General features: G+C 42.0%; 1 pseudogene; it reads right to left on the reverse strand.

Annotated features, from left to right (window-relative positions):
• Positions 1–398: 398 nt before the first annotated feature.
• Positions 399–24,386, reverse strand: LOC149749143 (olfactory receptor 5M8-like; annotated as a pseudogene).
• Positions 24,387–24,503: the final 117 nt, after the last annotated feature.

Here is a 24,503-nt window from a genome sequence, read left to right on the forward strand (position 1 = left end):
GGGTAAACATCACATTGCCTTGTAGGCACCATTTCGAAACCCTAATGACCGGAAAGAATCAATTATTTTAAAAAACATTAATGTAGAGAGCAAAAGATGCCTTCAAATTATAGTTTTGTCTCCCTCTGGCGAAAATCAACCTAAGTTAGAGAAAGAGTAATGTCCAAGTCATAGGAGCACACGATGCAGAGAAACTTTTCACAGGACAAATTCTTCATTGTTGCAACTAGGAATTATTGCCAGTAACAATATAATCCCTTCTGCTGCCTTTGTTACACATCTTCAAAGAAGAAACTTGAGTTAAAATTCCAACATTTTTGTTTAATGCCCTATAAAATATATTCAAGTTTCAAAAGACAGTGTGGTTCCACAAACATGGCAATTTATTTAATTTTATTTTATTTTTTGGCAATTTCTTTGATATAAGTATCTGAGCAGGCGACGACTAAGAGAGGCGGGTCTGCACAGTAAAAGTGGTTGATCTCATTGGGTCACAGAAAGACAGATGAAGCATCAGGATGCTCTGTGCAGACTATTTGCAAAGCTCTCTCTCCCTCTCCCTCTCTCTCTCTCTCTCTCTCTCTCTCTCTCTCTCTCTCTCTCTTTATATATATATATATGGAAGACCAACCAGGGAGAGACAGACACATCTGGACCCTTTGTTACCATATAACAAGGGCTTGCAGGTGGCCATGCAGTGGTAATAAACCATCACAGTAAGCATATAATAATTTGTGATTACCAGAACAATGAAAAAGTGGAATTGTAAAAAGCAGCCCATGACGGAAATGGTTTTTCTCTTGGGTACGAAATGAGCCAGCATCTTAGGAGGGACCTCGGTGGTATAACAGAGATCTACGAAAGCGGGGTGACTGAGGAAGAAGTACATTGGAGATTTGAGTCACTTCTGATTAACAAAATCATGCTCACATTGTCGGTTTCTGTAATGAGGTAGATGACTAAGAATAAAACAAAAAAGTCAGGTCACAACTCAGCTCCCTCTGTCAGTCCCAGGAAAATAAACTCAGTCATGGCTGTGCAGTTTTTCTTTAACGTTGTATTTTCTTGGCTTCCAACGAGGTCTAAAAAAAAAGAAAAGAAAAATGCATTTGTCTTTGTCATTTATGCATAAAAAAGACTGTATAGCTAACTTTAGTTATCTATAGTCTCAATTGTTTCTAGACCCCATGAATGAGATAACATTTAATATAAAGAGTTGTCAAAATAAAATCTGGAGAGCTCTACTTGATATGAATATTTTACTGTGCAGGAAACAAACTATGATCAAGGAGACTTCAAAACCAAAAGTAGTAAGAAGCTGGCTCTCAGCAGTGGCAGCTCAGTTTATAAACATGAATGAGGAAGTGCATCTTTTTAAAAATTGTGATTGGTTACTAGAAACTCACCCTCCTTGTGGGGTAGTAGCACTACACGAGCTTACCTGTTTGAGCTAATTGAATAGGAATCTGCAAGATCACACTAACAGAAAGAAAACTTACGTTTTATTTGTAGGTCAGAATCAGCATTTGAGGGAAATCAGGAGAGTTTACATTTTGGTTATGTGGCTATGGGTGTTTGGCTTAGGGACATACTCAAACTGTGACCTCTACTTTGGTCTTTCTCTAATAGAAGTACAAGCATGTGGGCTTGCAAAGTGTGAAAATACATTCTGAGGATGCAGAAAGATAAGCCACAGTACACATGAAAATGTGCATTTATAACTTAGTTTCTAATCATAGTTGACTATGTTCTTTACACTACCAAATGTAAAATAGATAGCTAGTGGGAAGCAGCCGCACAGCACAGGGAGATCAACTCGGTGCTTTGTGACCACCTAGAGGCGTGGGATAGGGAGGGTGGGAGGGAGGGAGACGCAAGAGGGAAGAGATATGGGAACATATGTATATGTATAACTGATTCACTTTGTTATAAAGCAGAAATTAACACACCATTGTAAAGCAATTATACTCCAATAAATATGTAAAAAAAAAAAGGAAGTACTTTATTGACATATAGTTGATTTACAATGCTGTGTTAATTTCTACCATACAGCAAAGTGATTCAGTTTTATATATATATATATATATATATATATACACACATTCTTTTTCATATTCTTTTCCATTATGGTTTATCACAGGATATTGAATATATTTCCCTGTGCTATACAGTAGAACCTTGTTTTGTTTTTTGCGGTACGCGGGCCTCTCACTGTTGTGGCCTCTCCCGTTGCGGAGCACAGGCTCCAGACACGCAGGCTCAGCCGCCATGGCTCACGGGCCCAGCCGCTCCGCGGCATGTGGGATCCTCCCAGACCGGGGCACGAACCCGTGTCCCCTGAATCGGCAGGCGGACTCTCAACCACTGCGCCACCAGGGAAGCCCAGAACCTTGTTTTTTATCCATTCTATATATAATAGTTCGCATCTGCTAATCCCAAACTCCCAATCCATTCCTCCCCCAGACCCCCTTCCCCTTGGCAACCACAAGTCTGTTCTCTACGTCTGTGAGTCTGTTACTGTTAAAAGGAAGTACTTTTTAAAAGAAGATGTCACTCCTTTAAAATTTAGTGAAAACTACCTTCCAATTTCACAGTATTCTTTGAACCATGAATGAAAATAATTTCTTCTGTTTCTTTCTTCTGCTCTACACAAGTGAATTCTTGCCTGCAGAGGTAAACAAACTTTCCTTTCATCCACCCTCCTGCTTTCTGATCTCAGAGGGACTGGTATCATATGTATCTTCTATTTTTTTTTTAGCAGAAATAATTGTTTAAGTAGTTAACACGAAGGAAAGATTTCAGTTTTTTTCATTGTGTCTATACACCAAAAGATGGCCATAATGAGTAGAAAAAAAAGTTACTAGATAGATAGATAGATAGATAATTGATGGATAGATAGATAAAAGATAGATAGATTCCCTCTCTCCAAAAAATAAAAGTATGCTTGTGGCTGCATAGAAAAAAAATTTCTAAAGGGAATACTTCAAACTCTTGACTATTTCTGACGAGAGATGGAGAAGGGTACAAGGGATGAGACTTTTATTTTATTCATTTTGTTTTGCCTTTTCCTTATGAATACTTACTACTTTGATAATTGCTTAAGCACAAGTTAATTTTTTAAAATACAAATACTTAACCATGGTAGTTGAGGCCAGGGGAATTGTGAAGAAGTATCTCTAAAAGAAAAACCATACTTGCAATCAGTAGATAAAAAGTCCTGGAGATCTAATGCACAGCATAGTCATTATAGTCAACAATACTGTATTACAAACTTCAAAGTTGCTAAGAGTTTAGATCTTAATTGTTCCCACCACAAAAAAGAAATGATAATTATGTGACATGATAGAGGTGTTAGCTAGAACTCTGATGGTACTCATATTGCAATGTATAAACGTATCAAATCAACATGTTGTACACGTTAAACTTACACAATGTTATATGTCAATTGTGTCTCAATATAAATAGATAAATAAATAAATAAGAAAAACTAATTTTTTCAATAGATGTCTTTAACTTCCAGAATGTTGTGACTAAAGTTAGTTCTCTGTAACCTACAGCACACATAGAAATAATGTTAACCTATTTAAGGTAGCTGAGCTACCATATATTGGGGAATAAATAGAGAAGAAATTATTCATTTTAAAATTAATGAGCTAGGGCTTCCCTGGTGGCGCAGCGGTTGAGAATCTGCCTGCTAATGCAGGGGACACGGGTTCGAGCCCTGGTCTGGGAAGATCCCACATGCCGCGGAGCAATTGGGCCCGTGAGCCACAACTACTGAGCCTGCGCCTCTGGAGCCTGTGCTCCGCAACAAGAGAGGCCGCGATAGTGAGAGGCCCGCACACCGCTATGAAGAGCGGCCCCCGCTTGCCACAACTAGAGAAAGCCCTCGCACAGAAACGAAGACCCAACACAGCAAAAATAAATTAATTAATTAATAAACTCCTACCCCCAACATCTTAAAAAAATAAAAAACTTCCATTAAAAAAAATTAATGAGCCAACAGGAAAAAATACTGAATGTGAAATAAATATAACTTTTTATTATTATTTTTTTTATTTGCGGTATGTGGGCCTCTCACTGTTGTGGCCTCTCCCGTGTGAGGGAGACGGCCCAGCCGCTCCGCGGCATGTGGGATCTTCCCGGACCGGGGCACGAACCCGTGTCTCCTGCATCGGCAGGCAGACTCTCAACCACTGTGCCACCAGGGAAGCCCTATAACTTTAAATGGCATACTTAGAAGGAGGTAAGCCTAGGATTTATTGTAGAGATTCTGAAGGAAACTTAGTGCAAAGCGCCTGGTGACACTGATTCCTTATTGTGTTATCTACAGTTCCAATGTTTGACTTTTGTTTTCCTTATTACTACCAGCACTATTCTTACATATATTAGGCAGGATAAAGTTGTTTGGTTTTTTGTTTTGTTTTTTGCCACGTGGTGAGAAAAAGAGAGAGGAGGTGGAGAAAGTTATGTGGAAGGGCAGGTGGGAATCGCTCAGGAAAGAAAAAGATTCCTGAGGTAACTGACAAAAAAGAGGAATGTGTGTAAGGAACATCTGTGTATAGCTCTGAGGGGGGAAATTATCTCGGTAGAAATAACTGAGCTATAGCTATAGAAAAACAAGCATCAGGAGGCAGTGTACGCCCACTATGTTTACTCTTCAAGAAACATAGTTGGGTGAGACATGGGTTCAAACAATTCCACAGTTTTGCCAGAAGGTGGAGCAATTGTCTTATTGTGGCTTGGTTGCTGTCCTTCGTGAACCTTTGAGTGGGTAGGGAAATTTAAAAACGAAAACACAAAAGTGCATCCATCTGTTTGCCTTATACAATTCTGTAAGTAAGGATTTGGTACTCTGAGAAGTCCTTGTAGCTGATTCTTTAATAGTGTCAACCATTTTGGATATGACTATAGAAAATCTCTATTAGTCATCTCAAATTGAAAAGATGTCAGACAAGAAGTTGACTTATCCTAAAGTCAGAAAGAAAAGCCTCTCAACACACCCAAAAGTTGTAACAAGGAAAAACACTTCGCCCAGTAATTAAAATCACTTTGGACAGTGCCTGTTGCTTCAAGAATCTTCAAATACGACCTGAGGTTGGTTATTCATCCAGTAGGTTTAGCTTCTAATATGACTTTAAAACTTTACAGACCGTAGCCTTTAAAATTCATCCTAACTGATGGATACCCAACATTGATTCTACCATATTAGACTGAGTGGCTTATTTTAAACTACAGTGCAGAGAGCAGGAGTTGGCTTGAAAACAATAAAATAATAATGATAATCATTTTTCCTCTCCCCTTCTTTTAGACTTTGACCAAGAGAGAATAACTACAAGAAACTACTAATTTACAAAACGTGCAGATGACCTAGTTTATTCATAACCATAGGAGTTTTAATTTATTAAACAGCAATTTAATATAAGCAGTGCCTAGTAATTCTAGTGCACTATGTGTTTTGTAGGAGAATAATGTATTACTTAATGGGGAAGATAAATCTATCATTGGAAAATTTTAATAATGAGCAAAATTATGTTTGGGTATTTTCATGGGAAGTAATTAGTTGCAAAGTGTCCTTCCCTGAAGGGTGGCGGTATTGGTTGCAATTGTTATTTAGTGGTGAATACCGACCCATGTCTTACTGCAGAGGAGTGGAGGGGGGACCAGCATGGGAGGACCAGGACCTGGAAGAGAGCTCATCAAAATAAACTCCTGACATCCATTAGCTCCAACCCCTGCCCCCCAGCTACCTCAGAGAGGATCTAGAGATGAAGTAGAGGTTGCAGGTGAAGGACTCTGCTTCATGGCCTCAGATGACTTGAGAGTCTGCAGACAGCCCAGGTGCCCTCAGCAAATCTCTCTCCCTTTGGCTTGCTAAACTGCCTAAAACCTGTTCCCTCCTTGGGTGAAACATAATTGGGCGAGACATGGGTTCAAACATGCATCAAAGCATCAAAGCATTCGTTCTAATGCAAATGTTAAACCAGATGAGGAACATAATTCATGTGGATCTGTGAGTGCTTGGGCCTTAAGTAGTAATTTTGTTATAAATAAGCTTTGGGAACTGACCGTGTATTATTAGAACACTGCAAGTATCAAAAGCTCATTTCAAACCAGCTTAAGCAAGTAAGGAACTCATTGGTTCATAGAGCTGAGAAGGAACTTAAAGTGGCTCATGCGATTAAGGGGAGAGCTTCAGGAATAAGGCCACGTGGTCTGGAACCAACAACTCAGACAGCACCAGAATTTGCTCAGCTCATCTCGCAGTTCAGTTTCTCTCTGGGTGTTGACACAATATTCGATCACTGAAGATGAGTTTTCTCCATACAGCTGAGGAAGATTAATATGGACAGATCTACATTTATGTTATCCTAGCTTAGCAACACCAACAAAAGAGAGATTCCTTCTTTCTTCTAGCATCCATGTATCAACCCCAGGAAAGTCCATGAGTGGCCCAAAGAGTCACATACCCACCTCTTGGACCAACTACGATTGTCGGGAGGCGGTGGCACTAGGATCGGTTCAATCTGGGACATGTGCCTGTCCCTGTGGCTAGAGAAGGACGCCATGATTAAAACCCAAGTAGAGGGCTTCCCTGGTGGTGCAGTGGTTGAGAATCTGCCTGCCAATGCAGGGGACATGGGTTCGAGCCCTGGTCTGGGAAGATCCCACATGCCACGGGGCAACTGGGCCCGTGAGCCACAACTACTGAGCCTGCGCGTCTGGAGCCCCTGCTCCGCAGCAAGAGAGGCCGCAACAGTGAGAGGCCCCTGCACCACGATGAAGAGTGGCCCCCGCTCGCCGCAGCTAGAGAAAGCCCTCGCACAGAAACGAAGACCCAACACAGCCAAAAATAAATACATTAATTAATTAATTAAAAAAAAAAAACCCAAGTAGAGTCCCACAAGGTGGAATAAGAATGCTTGCACTGGAAAGGGGAACCATTACTGGACATAGAAGAGACCTAAAACTCTTATTCCTTACTGTGGAGGAAAAAAGTCTAGAATCCATGGCAACCCAGAGCCCTAGGAGTTAAAAGCTTAGTAATGAACACTCTCCAAGGTTCAGTATTTCAAAACATTTAGCAGGATCCCGCATGCACCTGACTTCCAGCAACACAGACTCTCTAAAATGTCCCATTCCCCCCTTCTTACTTGAATGGCTTCAACTGTGGCGATGATATTGTGAATCCAAAGCTCTGATTGGCTTTTGAGCAATTCCAAGGCATTTTTGAAGTGGGTGGGCAGTACCAGCAGCCTCATCTGATAGCTGTGGTTTCTGATGTGAACGGTGGTATCTGGTTTACAATTGGCCTGGGAAATGGGCCAAGGCCATTTTAAAGGGATGGACACGGGTAACGTGTGGGAAAAAATGTTTCAAAATTTGGGGTACATATGGGATTGACTCAAAGGAGTCCTTAGTGAAAAGATTGGGAAACCACTTCTGAAAGGCATGTCTGGAAAAAGGCAGAAATAGATAGGATCCACAGCCAGGACCATGGTGAAGAAATGAGTGAAGGAGAGAGGGTATAAGATGAATGGAAAGGGACAGCAGGAGACACTGTGGACTAGCTTTATCAATTTCTATTGTTTGCCAGGACGCCCTCTTCAGAACACTGCAAACCACCACACAAACTGGAAACCTGGCATCATCCTAAACTCCTTCTCTCCTCTACCAACCCACCCCCTCATTTACCTCCGATCTCAAGGATTCCACTTCCTAATGTCTCTCCTTTTGCCTACTTTTCTCTTGTTTAGTTTAGCCCGTCATTATTTCTCACCCAGTTTACCACCACAGCCTCATACCTGGTGTCCCAGTCTCTAATTTTGCCTCCCCACCGCCAACCTCACAACCCCAATCCATTCTCCACGCTCCAGGGCAGTCTTTCTAAAATAGACATTGGATCGTGTTACTTTCTTACTCAAAACTTCAGTGAGTCTGCCTGGACTCAAAATAAAGTCACCGAACATGGCCTCTAAGTCTAATCTCTGCAACCTCTTCTCTCGACAGTTTTCCCATATGATCCATCCTTTGTCCACAGAATGTCTTTCAGTTCTCTTAAGGCAATTTGCATTTTTTTTTTACCTTACAGCCTTAACATCAGTATAATGTTGTACCTTTTTTACCCACTCTCCCCCTCCTCTGTTTTCAAAGGTAGTAAGTTATGGAAACCCAACCAGCTAATGATACAACCAATGAGCAGTATTTGTTAGGGTAGAGTCTGAGCTGCTAAAACAAAGGTCCCCCAATATAGTGTAGCTTAAACAAGAAGAGCTTAATATTTCTTGCCCATGTAATGGTCCAGAGTCAAGGAGTCCTGCCTAGCAGAGCAGATCTGCCGTCCTCAAGTGCAGCTCCTCTCTGGCTACCTTCTCTTTTGCATGCATCCCAGCCATTAGAAAGAACAAAGGGAAAAGAAGAGTTCACTCATTTCTTTTATTTTTTAAAAATTTATTTATTTATTTTTGGCTGCGTTGGGTCTTCGTTGCTGCATGCGGGCTTTCTCTAGTTGTGGCAAGCAGGGGCTACTCTTCATTGCAGTGCACAGGCTTCTCATTTCAGTGGCTTCTCTTGCTGTGGAGCACAGGCTCTAGGCACGCGGGCTTCGGTGGTTGTGGCATGTGGGCTCAGTAGTTGTGGCACATGGGCTCAGTAGTTGTGGCTCGCGGGCTCTAGAGCGCAGGCTCAGTAGTTGTGGCGCACGGGGTTAGCTGTTCCGCAGCATGTGGGACCATCCTGGACCAGGGCTCAAACTCGTGTCCCCTGCATTGGCAGGCAGATTCTTAACCACTGTGCCAGCAGGGAAGCCCTCACTCATTTCTTTTAAAGTCATATTTTGAAAGTAGTACAATTCTATTGGCTACAACAGACAAATGATCACACTGAGATTCAAGGAATTGTGGGAAATGTAGTGTGAAGCTGGGCAGACGTGTACCCAGCTAAAACCCAAGTTGGGTTATTGTAGGAAGAGAAGAATGAATATTAGCAAATGGCAGCAGTCACTGCCGTAAACCATTATTCCCCAAGGCATGCAGATGAGCTAGGAGGCCAAAAAAAGACTGAACAACTTTTCAAGTTGTAACCCCTTTTCTCCCCACCTCTTTAGAAGCAACACCAGCCCAGTATAGAGGACAGTGCGGTCAGGAGCTCTGAGGTTGGGAAGAGGGCCAGAAGCAGGGCCAATGGTCAGTAAGCACCAATATGGCTGCACTGGTTGTTAAAATACTAAAATATAGCTGCAGCGCTTGGGAAAGAATCCCTCCTCTAAGATCTCTTAAATGCCTGCCTGCAAGCCTGGCCATCCCAACTCCTCACCTGGGATCCTCAGACTTCTTCCGTGATCCAGCAGCTAAAGGATTAATGCCTGGCACAGAGAGAGACCCAAGAGATTGAACCCTCTCTGCTGGATAACCCATTTAATTGATGCTGATTGTTGATAATTTGGACATCACCCCTGGCCAGAAGTCTAACATCCAGTGGCCTTCCTCAGCGACGGAATCCACTCGAAAATAAAGACAGAAGTGCAATGGACAGCAGCTACCGAACCTCATCTTTATTTTCCTTTTGAAATCTTGCTTGTGATGAATTGGGAGATTGGGATTGACATATATACACTAATATGTATAAAATGGATAACTAATAAGAACCTGCTGTATAAAAAAATAAATTAAATAAAATTCAAAAAAAAAAGAAATCTTGCTTTAGATACAGAAAACATGAGATTGAGTCAGATTTCCAAGACCTCTAACATCAGTGAATATGACCCCTGTGGGAGATGTTTATTTTGCTAGAGGAGAAAAAGGCTGAGCTCATGAGGAAGACAGGCTCAAGTTATGTGTCCAAAACAATGCAAACAAGACTTTAGGAAATCAACATGTGGGAAAGCCAGAATTCATCTAATAGATAGCCACCCAAGGGCATCTTCAGACCACCGAATCCTTCTTCCAGCTGGGATACGAGTGTGATGGAGTGGGAAGAACGCTGGATTTGGGACCAGAAGGCCCTGGTACTAGCTTGGAAAAGTAGAAACAACAGGTTTGTAGACTGGTTCCCTGATTACAATCTGTACAACCAGTCTCTACAGCTGTAAAACGAGAAAGAATAATATTTACCACAAAGCCCTATGAGGGCCGAATGAACTAGGGTGTGCCGGGTGCCGGGCATGCAGTAGGCACTCAATCAAAGTAAGTCCATGTTTCTTGTCACTTCATTCTCCTCTCTTGTTCTCCATCTTCACCCTGTCCTACTCCTACCCATCCTCATTCCCCACCCTGAGCTCACACTTGCACAGGAATTTGTAGTCGGACCACAAACAGGTCACTTAATAATATATATGTCTCAGTTTTCCCACATGAAAAGCAGGGATTATGCAGGATTTCTTGTGTGATGAAATTATTAATGTGAAGCAGGATACAGATGTGGAGGGCTGCTGTTTGTGGTCAAGAGGAGCAAAAGGAGGTGACAGATTTACATAATTTACCATGCATATTGCCATCGTTTCTATAACAGAACTTGCAAAACTACCTACACTAAACATTTCAGATTACCTCTGGATTAAAGCAAAGATCTGCAATACTAGATATGCCAACCATTTGTGTCAAATGATCCCGTCTTTCGGAATGTGCCTGGCCCAGAGTAGACACTCAGTGTTTGCTGAGTAGAAGAATGGATTTATAATGAATCCACTGACTCTGTAAGACAAGACAGCATAAAGTAGAATGTACTTAAGGTACGTGTGGGCTGATTGCATACCAAACCCAGACTGATGCTTGAAGAAAGAAAAATGGACCAGCTCGTGAATTATGCTGAAGTTTATACTTCTCCTCAAACTGGTAATTGCTTCTGCTTCAGTCATTGTCAGCTAATAGATGAAAATGTATGCTTTCCTAAATGTATATTTGAATTTCTAAAGTCTTGCATTTCATACCAAGAACGAAATTTCACTCAACATTTTCACTTACTAAAAGGAAGTAACTGATAAATAAACTTTTTTTAAAGAATTACTTTTTGGAAGGGAAGTAGAAATCTATAAATAATTCATGAATCTGCAAATGATTTTTCTGTGTTTCTTTATCATTGCTCACATTAAAACACCTGGCCCCGAGGTGCAAACTACCCCTCTTCTCTACAGATCCATCAGCAAGTTATTTGTTGAGTGTCTTCTGGACTCTGTCAGAGAAGTTTAAGGCGGTGGCAAAAAACCATTAGAGAAAAGGGAGGGATGTAATCAAGCATTAAATTCTAATGTTACAAATAAGCCATATCCCTTTAAATTAGATGCTTTGAGGGGCAATGCTTAGAAGGTTAGGCAAAAAAGAGATGTATGTAAGTATTGCCTCAAGAAGGGCCTTGTGGGATTTAGGAATTTAGACTTGATTCTATAGCAACAGGGAGCCACTAAATACGTTCAGTGCCGTGTGGGGTGACGGAGATCTATATCTTGGAAAGATGATGCAGGCAACTTGTGGAGGATGAATTGCAAGGGATTAGCCTGGAAGGGAGGCACCGAATGAGGAGGCCATTACAGTAGCACAGGTCAACTGTGGGGGATGAGAACGAGGCGGGATACTGAGCTCAGACCACTTCAGTGAGGATGCTAATTAAAGGCAGGTCCAGGTAAAGCGAGGGGAGGGGATTGATACATTTTGAGGACAGGCAGTGGAGAACACTTAGGAGTTGGGACTGACAATAGGATGGAAATGGGTCTTAAACAGATTTAAATGATAGGTTAATCTCCGGGGTGAAGTTAGACATTTTTCCATTTAATCCTTGCTTCTCCTGATATTTTAATTAGCAGGGTAGTTAATTCCTGTTCTGTACGCATAGGACACCGATCTGATTTTTATTTGTTTAAATAGTAAAATTTGGAATTTTTCATCTCTATTCTACAGGTTTCAGGAAACTCATCTTGATTTACCCTTTCCAACACCTCCATTCCCCTGGGCCAGTACCAGGGGTGAGGCCTCTGGAAGCGAGAGGGGAGACAAAACTTCTTTTATTTGCCCTAAAACCCTAAATCCTTTATTATTGTTGAGATAAAGTGAATCTTGTTCTATCGATTTTGGCAAAAATATAACACAGCTCACTTAAACAGAGTTCACGTTTTAGGACCTCAGAACTTAAAATTGCTACATTCTTATTCCTCATAAAGTTCTGCAGTATAATATTGTGTTCACAGAGTGTGGTCTGTGAAGGTTAAGACACAGGCAGACATGGTTTTTTCCTTTCAAAGATCATGCAATTTTTTATGATTTCTAGTTACAGTTAATCATACTGTTTTCATTTATAATAGTAACAAGAAATTTCCTTTTAACGTCAATTTATTTAGGTAAAGAAAACTAGGTTAATGAAAAGAAAAAGAAAAATTACACAGGAGGTTCTCTGATGTATGCAAAATTGTGAAGGTGGTAAAAAGTGAATGAAGTTTGGGGAACACTAGGCAAGGGGGCAGAACATGGGGTTCCAAGGCAGAAGATTCAAGTCTCAGCTTGATTATAAATAATCATGGCTTTAAACCAGTTGGGCAGTTCAGTTTTACTGAATCTCATCCATGAAATGGGGACAGTAACATCCCCCTTGTAGGGTCTTAATCCAAAGAGACAAAGTATGTGACGGCACCTCGAAACCTGCCAAGTGCATTGAGAACGTTAGCTTTTATTGTTGTGACAGGTGTAGCAGGCACTGATGTTCAGGCGCTAATTTACAATTGCTTTTCCAGAGGCAGAACCGTAGCACAGGGACCTCACCTCCCTGGCACTGTGTACGGTGCCCTAAAATGCATCTGTTGCTTCCTGATGATGTTATCAATCTTTAAGGGAAGGAACTTATTGATTTGTTTCTCTTAGAAGTGCTTCTGCGAATTGATCTGGCCGTTTTGATGTTGCAGGCTTGCTAATGCCTCGGCCGTCCCTGGCTGTGGTTGGAAATGATCCTGCTGCAGGGAAAAGAACGGATCATTCTGACACTCTGGGGTCTGGCCTGGCTCCTCCAGGTCTGAGTGGGCTCAGAGCTGATGTTTAACTCCCGCAGGGCTCTTGTTCAATAACAACCAGTGCTCTCAGAACGCGCTTCTGCACCCAGCTGTAGTTGGGGCTGGGGGACATGGGTATTTTCATGTGTATTTTCCTTGTTTAAAATAGCCAAAGGGACTGCGGCAAAGAATGTCATGTGTTCCCTGAATGTGTAACTCATTCCTATAATTTTTTCCATTCCAAACATAGGTTCAATGGAGGCAGCAGAAACATTGAATAAAGTGCATGGGGTTTTAAATGCAAGTTTCCGCCACTTAGTCCTGCAGCAATCTCTTGCAAGTTTTGCATCCGCCTCTAAGCCTCAGTTTATACATCTGGAAAATGGGAGTAATAATACCTATCTATAAGATTGCTGTGAGAACTAAATGAAATAACTCATTCTCTGATTCAATTGGGCCACACAGCAGGTTGTGGAGCTATCAGTTAGTTTCCTGGGACATTGTTGGGCTTTGGTTAAGTACAATCCATTTATCACCTGCAACAGATGTCTCCAGGCTCAGATTGGAAAGTGTTAGCAGCCCTGAATCAGCCTACTGTAATGTTTACCGAAATGAGATGGTGACGTGGGCTCTGAGCTGGGGAAGATGCATTGACCCGCTGCTCCTAGGAGAAAGTCATAAAGAGGGAAGACCTAATGATGTAGTCCTTGTCATTCGGGGGCCACCTCCTAACCTCAAGCCCTTATGGCTGCTTCTGGTGATGTTCCTGTGAATTGGACTCTGAAGAAGGCTACCTGAAAGAGAAGTGATGGAGTAGACCCCATGGGATCTCACCCACTTCCAGGGCACCATGGAATCCTTCCTGTTCCAACTCCTCAGGTCCAGTAGGCACCTGGCACAGGTAAACACTAAGTAAGCATTCGCTGGCAGAAGGATGTGGTTTAGAATACACACAGCAACAAAATGCTCTTGAATATTTAATCACACACAGAACTGTGCACAGATACTGCCTTGTGCCCCATCATGACCCTTACAGGGAAAGGGTCCTTCATGAGGAAGCTTTTATGCCCTAAAATCATGAGTAAGCACAAGAGTGCTGTGTATAACCAGGTACAGTAGAGCAGAGTGGTCTCTGGAATCAGGCTGACCTGAGTTCAAATCAAATTCCAGTTCTGCTGCTTACCAACTGTGGGAAGTTGAATAAGCTATTTAATCTCTTCTAAATCCTGGTTTCCTTGTCTCTAAAATGGAATAATCATAGTACCCGTGTCATAAGGTAGCCACAAAGATAAAACGAGACAACACATGTAAAGTGCTTAGCACGGTTTCTAGCGCATGATAAATCCTGCATAGAAGTTAAGTGTGATTATTATTACTGGCCGTTAGTAGTGGGTTTCCTTTGTCATGAAGTAAAACATGTTTCTAGACCTGCTGCAAGGAGGTTATTTACTGGGCACTTAATCAAGTCTTTGGGAAGGCTGCTTCACGTTCCCTTGTAAGGTGTTTTGAGAAGTATAGATGATGCTTGTATATATGTTTTTGCAAGAAGACACAAGTTGCATTTTGAGGAATTGATTTTTTGGCCTTAAGACAATTGGGTCTTTTTGTTAACCAGGATTCTCCTGTTCAGAACGTTTCTACATAGAAGGAGAGAACCACATCTAGATGATAACCCTGTGGTTACTTTCTCTTTGAGGGACTGTCCTTCAGCACTGTTAGCACTAAGATTGGTTAGGACTGGTTTTCACGTCATTCTACTGGAAAAACCTGTTCTGGGATTTCCCAGTGAATCACAGACAAATTAGGCAATTCATATGGGTAATACCCAAGTCCATCAATATATTCCAGGGGAAAATAAAAACCTTAAGTGGATATCATACTAATGGTGTTGTGAAATGATTATGGACTTTGATGACAACAGACCTGAATTATCTAATCCATCTGCCACTTACTGGCTCTTTTAAAAAAGGATTTAAGTCTATCCAACCTTGTACATGTAACAGCCTGGAATGTCATTCTCACACCCCCATCCATCTGGTGAGTCCTACTCTACATTCAGCACAAATATCAAGGGCAACCCTTATTTATCAAGGTAGTGGTTCAGTTGTTTAACACAGACCAAACAATTGCTGGTGTAATAGTTTATTTATTTCTCTGTAAAAATTGATAGAGGATAATAGGGTGGGTTCTACTCTAAGAAGTGGTCCATGGGCTCAGGAACCTTCTATTTCACCACCACATCTACATTCTATCACATAGCAAAAGGAAAAGAGGTTGACAGCAAGCAGCTTTCTTTAAAAGGCACGACCTAGAAGTGGCACAGATCCCTTCAGCTCTCATCCCGTTGGCTAGACCTAGGCATATGACCATGTCTAGGTTCAAGGGAGGTTGGGAAGTGTAACCTCTATCTGGATGCCCATGTCGCAGCCAGTCAAAAAGTCAAGGGGTTCTTTCACGAACTGGAAGAAGAGGAGAATACTTATTAGCAAGAATTAGCAGTCTCTTGTCACGTTCTTCCTTTCCATTCAAGGAGCCATTAGGAGAGTAGGAACTGGGTTGCATTCCTTTTTGGAAACCAAATACTACAAAGCCATTAAAAATAAGGCAGATCAACAGATTTTGATAGGGAGTGACCTTTGGGATATATGTTGACTCTTTTTAAAAAGTACAGAAATTAGGTAAGCTGTTCCATTATACTTAAGAAAGATACAAAAGAAACTACTAAGTCTGGTTACTTTGAGGGGGCAGAGGTAGGTAGAAGATATACTTTTCATTGACCCTTTTAACTCATTTGAATTCTACCTTGTGCGTGTATTACCTATTTTTTAAAACTTTGAAATCACTGAATTTTTTAAAACTTTGAAATCACTGAATTATTCAGATATGGTTCTATTACTTATCACAAACTACTTTTTCAGCAAGCAGGTGTGAATGACATGGAAACTAGTCCTAACCAATCTTAGTGCTAACAGTGCTGAAGGACGTCCCACCAAAAAGAAAGTAACTACAGGGTTATCATCTAGATGTGGTTCTATCCTTCTAAGTAGAAACTTTCTGAGCAGGAGAATCCTGGGTTAACAAAAAGGCCCAATTTTCTTAAGGCCACAAAATCAACTCCTAAAATGCAACTTTTGTCTTCTTGCAAACTCATATTCTAACATCATCTATACGTCTCAAAAGACCTTACAACAAAACACGAAACAACCTTTCAGGTGGGATACCCTAATTTCTGCTAATAAACGTGTACTGAAATTTTAGCCTTTTGCGAATTTTCAAGAAATGACTTGTTTAAAATGTTTCAATGAACCTGTAGAAAATCTCAGCATAAGTGAATGAATGCCCACAGACATTTTCAAATATCCTTTAAATTTGACTTCTTTTCCTTCAATAGAAGGCAAGAGTGCCCCTAGAAAGAAGTTTCCATGCATGACTTTTTGAATATATGGTCAGGTATAGGGATGGTTAAATATCTGATTATTTTAACAGCTCTCTGGACTTTCAATGATTAGATTGAAAAAATTACTACAGTGTAAGGTTTCAGCTTAAGAATTTTTTGCCCATTTTGTTTTAAAATCAATACTAGAGAACATACATTCACCAGATTTTTAAAAAAAAAAGGATAATTGCTTAAGAAAATGGTCATATTTTTCACTCTCTCTCCCCTTTGTTAATTTATGTTGCTCTGACTTAAGACTAAGATGAAGGTGTATATGAATTATACCTGCAAGAAATCAAGGATATTACAGAGGAAGACAAGACATGGGTTTCCTGTATTAGTCTCTGCTTTAAAAAAAAAATTTTTTTTTTTTTGGCTGCTTTCGGTCTTCGTTGCTACATGTGGGCTTTCTCTAGTTGCAGTGAGTGGGGGCTACTCTTGGTTGTGGTGTGCGGGATTCTCATTGCGGGGGCTTCTCTTGTTGCAGAGCATGGGCTCCAGTAGTTGTGGCTCGAGGGCTCAGTAGTTGTGGCTCACGGGTTCTAGAGCGCAGGCTCTGTAGTTGTGGCGCACGGGCTTAGTTGCCCCGCGGCACGTGGGATCTTCCCTGATCAGGGCTTGAACCCTTGTCCCCTGCATTGGCAGGCGGATTCTTAACCACTGTGCCACCAGGGAAGCCCTGCAATGGAATATTATTCAGCCATGAGAAAGCAGGGCATCCTGCCATTTGTGACAACATGGTTGGACCTTGAACACGTTAAGCTAAGCAAGATGTCAGACAGAGAAAGGCAAGTACCATATGATATCACTTAATGTGGAATATAAAAAAGTGAAACCTTAAAAACAGAGTAAAATTGTGGTTACCAGGGACTCGGCGGGGAGGAGGTTAAGAGCAATGGTGTTTAAGGGTACAAATTTGTAAAGAAAATGAACCATAGAGATCTAATGCACATGTAATGAATACAGACAATAATACTGTACTATATATAATGTGATAAATATCACTATATCAGCAATCATATTACAATATATAAATGTATCAAAGTAACACAGCTATACACCTTAAATTTATACATTACATGTCAAATTTGTTCAATTAAAAATTCGAGATATGATTCACATAACATAAAATTCACTCTTTTAACGTGTACAATTAGGTGGGTTTTAGTGTATTCACAAAGTTGTATAGCCATCATCACTATAAATTCCAGAACATTTTCCTAACGCTCTCTATCCTTTTTAACATTGGCTTAAGGTGTCAGCAGGCAGGCTAAGGGCAGTGCTGGGCTCTAGGCTATTGCCTCAGTGATTCCTCTGGACTCTGGGACCTCTCGGAGATTGATCAGGGCTTTGGAATCAAAGGGACATTGATTTGGAGCTCAGCTCTGGCACTTACCAGCTCTGGGGTCTTAAGCAATTTGCTCGGCCTCTCTGTTACTTGGATTTTTAAAAATGAGAACAATATTATCTACCTTAGGAATTTTGAAAGGTCGTAATGCGTAACAAATGCTAAACGGTTAGCCAAGCACCTAACACAGTAGATACTCCAAAAGCACATATCGTATGCCTCAGACAAAGCAGGTTTACACTTCACTTTTGAACGAGGCAGCCATGCCTCTAGGGCCTTAAAGAAATTAAATTTTACACTCAGGCTCTTCCTGTTCTGAAAATCGCCCCTTAAATCATTGGATAGCAAATAGCAAACAGTCATCCACTTGGTTCCCTAATGAAATTATGTCCAGGTAAGAAGACTTTATTTGCCCCTTGATGTCTGACTCTCCCCAGAGGGAGGTCTTTGACATCAAATGCAAGGCTAAAGTAACATCGTTGTTCAATCACTTGGCCTCGGGGTATTTTAACAAACTAAATAGCTTCAGGTTCAGACAAAAGATAAAGTGAGTGACAGCCCAGAAGATGAAGAATTCCTTTTCTCATTGTTTTTAAGCTTTTTAGCCTATTGGCTAAGACTCAGGGCTGTGGGTTGCATCCTGGCTCTACCATTATTATTAGTGGTGTGACTTGGACATGTGACTCAATGGCTTTGGATTTCAGTAGTGTAATAGAAGGAAAGCACCACCTTCATCGTAGGGGCTGCTCCGTGGTGCACCCAGCACAGTGCCCGGCCCATGCAGGTACTCAACAAATATGATGAGGATGTTCAAATCGCCTTGAAACCTTTTAATCACCACCTGCTCTCCTGTGTTGTCTGTCACCTCCACGCAGCAGTGGTCTTTAAAATCCTGGAATTTTCTTTGTCCAGCTTTGGGGGCTTGTTTTATTTTATTTTGTCCTTTAAAGGAGCATGTTATAGGACTTGGCTAATATTTCTTCCACCTGTAGAGTAAAATGATTACATGCTCTGGTCTTGATGAGAGATTCTTAAAGTCAGAGCTTTGCAGTGGGGTGGAATACCCTGCTCTCATCAATTAGCCAGGAGCTCCTAGCTTGTGTGTGTATGTGTGTGTGTGTGTGTGTGTGTGTGTGTGCATGCGAGCACACGTGTGCACGCACCACAGAACCCTTGGCAGCCTGTGATGCCCATGAACCCCTCTCAAGATAACGTTTTTAAATGTAAAAAAATAAAATGCATAGGATTACAAAAGAAGCCAATTAAAATAAAATTATGAAAAACGTTTTAAAACAAATTGGTGCTGTAATCATGTATGTGCATCTTTATTAATGTATTAAGTAACAAGATCTAGTAGCTGGTTTAATAATTACCATAATTTCAAATTAATGATGAATGCAAATGACCTACTGAGATAATTTCAAAACCTCTACCATGAAATGAAAGTATCTGTGATTTCACTGGTGACAGTCATAGGTACTAATACTGCTACTGTGGCTCCGTTGCCTACATTCATCATTGAAAAAATGCCAAATTTCAGGTAGAGATTAGTGAAAAAAAATATATATATATGTATTTTTTTCTCTCCTCCTTGAATTCAATCCATGAACCCAAGGTTAAGAACTCCTGAGTTAAGCCAAGTCTAGCACTACCCAAGATGTCTACTGTGGTGATGGGGACATAGTCATAGACCATCTTCAGATAACCTGCCTATTGGTCTGACCTCTGTACTTTGCTTTCCAATATGGAAGTACTAGTGAGTGACGACATTTGGTTTTATTATCTACAGAGATTTGTGAGCGGCCACTCTGAAATTAAGGCTGAACAATGAAGGATTCAGGTGGGCTTTGTCATTTGCGTCATTTGGTTTGTCTGTCATGGTGGTGATAAATGAGCCTAGAGGTTGACATCTATTCCTGACATCCATTCCTGTCTACCTACCAACATTCCACGGTTCATCAGCGTAACTGTTCTTTCCCCTTTCATGTGCCATGCCTCCGGCCACTCCTTGCCTTGTTCACTTACCAGAGAGGGACTATGAACCGTAGATGTGTTGCCTTGCAGAAAACATTCTCCCTCCTTGTGGGGATCCCAAAGCCCGCCCCCTTTCAGGCCCTGGACTTCATTCTGAATCTGGTTGGGATTCCCATCCCAGTCCTGCTCCTTCTGATGCCCTTTCTAACTCTCACCTACCTTTCAGAGTCCTTTTTGCAAGGGGAGATCTCTTCCCAGGTCTGGCAGTATAGGACCTCATGGGCTAAAATGAATTCATCCCTTTGCAGAGACTGTAAAGAACAGTTGTTAAGGTGCATGGGCTTGGGAGACAAACCAGTTGGGGTTGGATCCCTGCTGCATTACTACGAGCCGTGTGACCTGGGCATGTTACCTTACCCCTCTATGCCTCAGTTTCCTCCTAAGGAAAAAAAAAAAGTGGGAATAGCACTTTTCCAGTAGGGTAGTTGTGAGGATTGAATGCTTTAAAGCTTGTCAGCTTAAAAGTGCCTGGCATATAATAAGCACTCAATAAATATTAGTAGTTATTACTTGTCAGCCTTTGGCTGATTCTAGGCTGTTAACTGTCACCCTCAGCAAAGTTCTCCAATTCCACTTTGCATATTCTCTCACACTCTGTTCCTGGGCCATTGACATAAGTGACAACTGAGGGATCTTCTTAATCTTCTGAGGCTTGAGCTAGGGAGATTAAGACAGAATCCAGGAGTTACATAATAAAATAATGTTAAAAATAATATTTGACATTTGCTGAAAACTCCCTGCTCTGCCAGGTACTTACTGGACATCTTATGTAATCCCCCCAACAACCTCACAAGTCCGTACTATTATTCACATTCATGGTTAATGAATCAGGCTCAGAGGGATTAATTATTTGCTGTCCAAGGTCACAGAGTTCCTTTGCCTGAATTGAGGGCCATCTCTATCTAGTCAGAGGCCGTCTTTCTAAGGACATGAGGTGAGTAGCAGACAGCTACTGCTTGCTGGGTTATGGGCTCCCCTCTGAAACCACTCTCTGGTTCCCTGTACTCGGCCATGGTGAAGGAGACTTGGCCTAGAGAGGGCTGTCTGGCAGTAACTCATGCAGGTTTTGTGAAGTCACATGTGGTCCCGGAGTTGCCAGGAAAAGGGATGCCTTGATGAGCCAAAATGCAAATTCCTTAGGAGAGGAAAAGTGAAAGTGAGCTTGTTCACACTGTGCAGGGCTCCAAGGAAATGACACAACACAAGAGACATAGTGTCCTGCCACTAGATTCCATCATATTTCAGGAGCATTATTCTGCATTTGATCATAAGCTTGCCTCCCGACAGTTCGCTTTTTGACCAGAGGCAGAGGTGACCCAAAGTAAAAAGAAGTTGATATTTGAAATACTAGAGCTGGATGCTTCCAGATATTTAAAATACAGTCTTCTGGGAAGCTGGTGGGGAGGGGGGGGTGGAGAGAGGGAAGCGTGTTTTCCTCACCATATTCCAAAGTTTCCCTTGTCCTGGAGATAAGTTGCTCAAAGCAGGTCACGGCCAGGAGAAGGGAATTTGGGGAAGCTTATCGAGTTTAGCCAAAGCTGAAAGGATTTCTAGGGCCCTCCCTGGGGTTTCCAAAAACTCTTCATTGGCTATTTGTTTCTCCTCTTCTTTCTCCATCTCTCTTCTTCCCTCTCTCTCCTTATTGTTTTCTTTCTCTCTCCTGGTCTTGCCTTCTCCAGAATGCCTGTCCCACTGTCCTGATAGCAGCTCACAGAGGCTTACTTGGCGGCCCTCAATGCCTAGAGGAAGGCTAATTTTCCTCCAGCCAAGCCCAGGACTGGGTTACCTGGGCCTTGAATGCCCTTTTTGTCAATACGCTCCTGCCCTTCTTTTTGCCTCTTCCAGACCTTCTAAGTTATATTTACAACTGAAGACTGAGGTCTCAGGGATCTGGAAATTGCTGGCATTTTAGACCAGCACAATTAATGCCCTTGTTTATGGAATACTGTCTTGGAGAATTTACTGAAGGCCATTTAGAGACAGATTTTTTAAAGACTATTTAAAAGCTTTTTAGAAAAACGACTGGAAGTTTGATAAGACCCAAAGGTTTCAAATTTTTTGGTGAACCCTGCCTAATCTGATGCACACTATGTTTGGATTCTTAAAGCGAGAAGCCCTGATAAATTCAAACCAGATCAGCTGCTAATCCTTAGACCAGAGTTGGCAGACTGTGGCCTCCACTCAAATGAGGGAAGCTGGCTCCTCCATTGATAGAGCCCAACCAGAAAGGTACCAAGGTAAGTACCAAGAGTCCACACGGGCAACTGCTTGAAGAAGTTGACCAAGCCGAACAGTCCAAGGAAGAGGCAGAATTCCATCTTGGGTCTGTGGTGATGATTCCTTCTTTCCAAAAGGGTGTCACTGAAGCTTCCAGAACTGCTCCCATCCCCATCATGCACAAACACACCTGTTCCCAATGCAGTTCCAATGCTGGAACCTTCCCATTTGGGTTTATTATAGTGTAGTTCAGTGGTTCTCATATCCTCTATAGGGCTTGTGAAACACAGATGGCTGGGCCTCACTCCCAGAGTTTCTGATTCAGTAGGTCTCAGATGGGGTCTAAGAATTCGTGGGTCTAACAAGTTCCCAGGTGATGCTGAGGCCGCTGGTCCAGGGACCACACTTTGGGAACCACCGGAATAGTTAAAGGGCAGGCTCTGGAATCAGATTTCTTGGACTCAAAGACTGGCCCCATCCCTCATACACGAGAACCTCTTGGGCAAGTTAACCTCTCTGTTGCCTCAGCTTCCTCATCTGTTTAAAAGAAAATAGGGATAGGAATTGCACCTGCTTCCTGAGGTTGTTTTGAGGGATAGATGAGATAATGTATGGAGAACACAACCTAGTACAGGCAAGTGCTCGCTAATTCCAGTTGTTGTAGATGTTATTTCTCCAAACACACCAACATGGCAGAGCTGCTTTCTGGCTGGTGCCTTCCAGATGCACCCGTCCACGCAGAGACCCCACCCACCCACCCCGGTGTCTCTGGGTGCCAGCAGTTTTGGGGGCTTAAGGAGGCTGGACCGCCTGGCCCTCCCCGGACGCCATCGGTCCTGAAGGCGCCTGCACGCTGCACTTTCGAGTGCTTGTCAAAGCTGGGAATTAGAAGGCTGCCTAACCCTGCTTCCTCGGTTACCGAGTCCTCGGAGCCGCAGCCTAGGCACGGATCTGAGCACTTTTATCAACACCCTCGTCTTCTTTTGTGCTCTGTGACTGGGAAAGAAATAAAAATGGACCAGAAGAATCCTGCCTGCTGTCCCAAGCACTAAATTTTATATTGGCTGGATTTAGCCGCATGAACTTAGATTCTCCCCAACCCACCTAGGTTTCCAGAGCCGCAGCGGCTTCTAGATATTCTGTACAATTTCCTCTGTCCTCCGTTATCGTTTTTAAATTAACTTTTTTTAAAAAGTCAAGCAAAAATGAGTCAAGAAAAAGTCGGAATAGTTCAGTTGCTAGACTTGCTTTTTGTTTTTATTATCAACAATCAAGTTAATGGTACACTCTTGGAAAACTATATGCACATGTAGAAATATTTCCCTTTTAAATAGAAGCATTCATTTAACACATATAAATAAATTCGAAAATCTGAAACATAACTTATGACGCTTATGTTCACAAACATAGTCCAACAAGAAGGAAAAAATAAAAAAGAAATCAGACAGACATGCACCTGATAACAAAAATATATACCATTGTCTGAACCGTGGTCTCTCTAAACACAAAGGAATTGAACCCGTGAGAACCTTATTATTCCATAAAGACACACCATAGAGACTACAAGAAGAGAAAAACATTATACGGTCACGTAGAGGAGACGGTCTGTACTGATATTAACACGATACAATTGGGTCACAGAACACAGTTGTAGAAAGACACCAAAAAAGTTAAAGCCTCAACATTCAACTAATATCTATAGTTTGTGCCTTTTAAAATAAAAAACAAATAAACAAAAAATCCCAACAGAGATGTCTAAACTGCGAGAAGAATGGAATCATCAATATACAGTCCATCCACCATACAGGATGTGCGTCCATTTCGGATCAAACAGAAATGCAGACACACTTCTGCAAACTTGTGTGCGCCTCTTTTCCTTGCTGGGTAGATTTTCTCTGCAGCCATTTGCGTGGACTGCAATTGACTCCAATCCAAAGCAGTGCCAAAAAGTTCAGTAAAAGCTGGTGGAAGAAAATGCCGGTTGGGGTGTCAGGAGAGAAAAAAAGGGAAGAGCTGCGAGATATGTGACATCGTTTGCAGAGTTTGAGGATGAAAAGGCATTTCATGTATAGGGCATCTTTCAGGGCCGAGTGGCTGCACAGATTCAGGTTGCGAGCTGCAACTGTGCGCGGTTCGGATGCGCAGATGGCGGGATGCTGTTCGACGAAGTGGGGCTGGCAAGCGGGCGCGAGGAAGTCACCTTGGCCGCGGGGACCATCTGCACGAATCGTCGCCGCAGCGGCCCGAATCCAAGGACAAGAGGGGAAGCGGGGCGTCTGGAAGGCCTTCCTACTCTCCCTGAAGAGGAGCCCCAAGGGAGTCTGTGCTGTCCGGGGTGGAGGTGGGGTGGGGGCGCGGATGAATTTAGGGATTCGCAACATGGATCCCTCAGACAGTGCCAGCCGCAGCTTCCTTCTTCCCCCCCTTACTTTAATTTTTTTTCTTAGATTTTAAAAACTTTCGGTTTTTTAAAAAATTGTTACTTCCTTTTTTTTTTT

The sequence above is a fragment of the Delphinapterus leucas genome, chromosome 5 (genome assembly GCF_059928025.1).
Source record: "Delphinapterus leucas isolate spDelLeu-1000000601 "Yukka" chromosome 5, BTC_Dleu_Yukka2, whole genome shotgun sequence".
NCBI classification, from domain to species: Eukaryota; Metazoa; Chordata; class Mammalia; order Artiodactyla; family Monodontidae; genus Delphinapterus; species Delphinapterus leucas.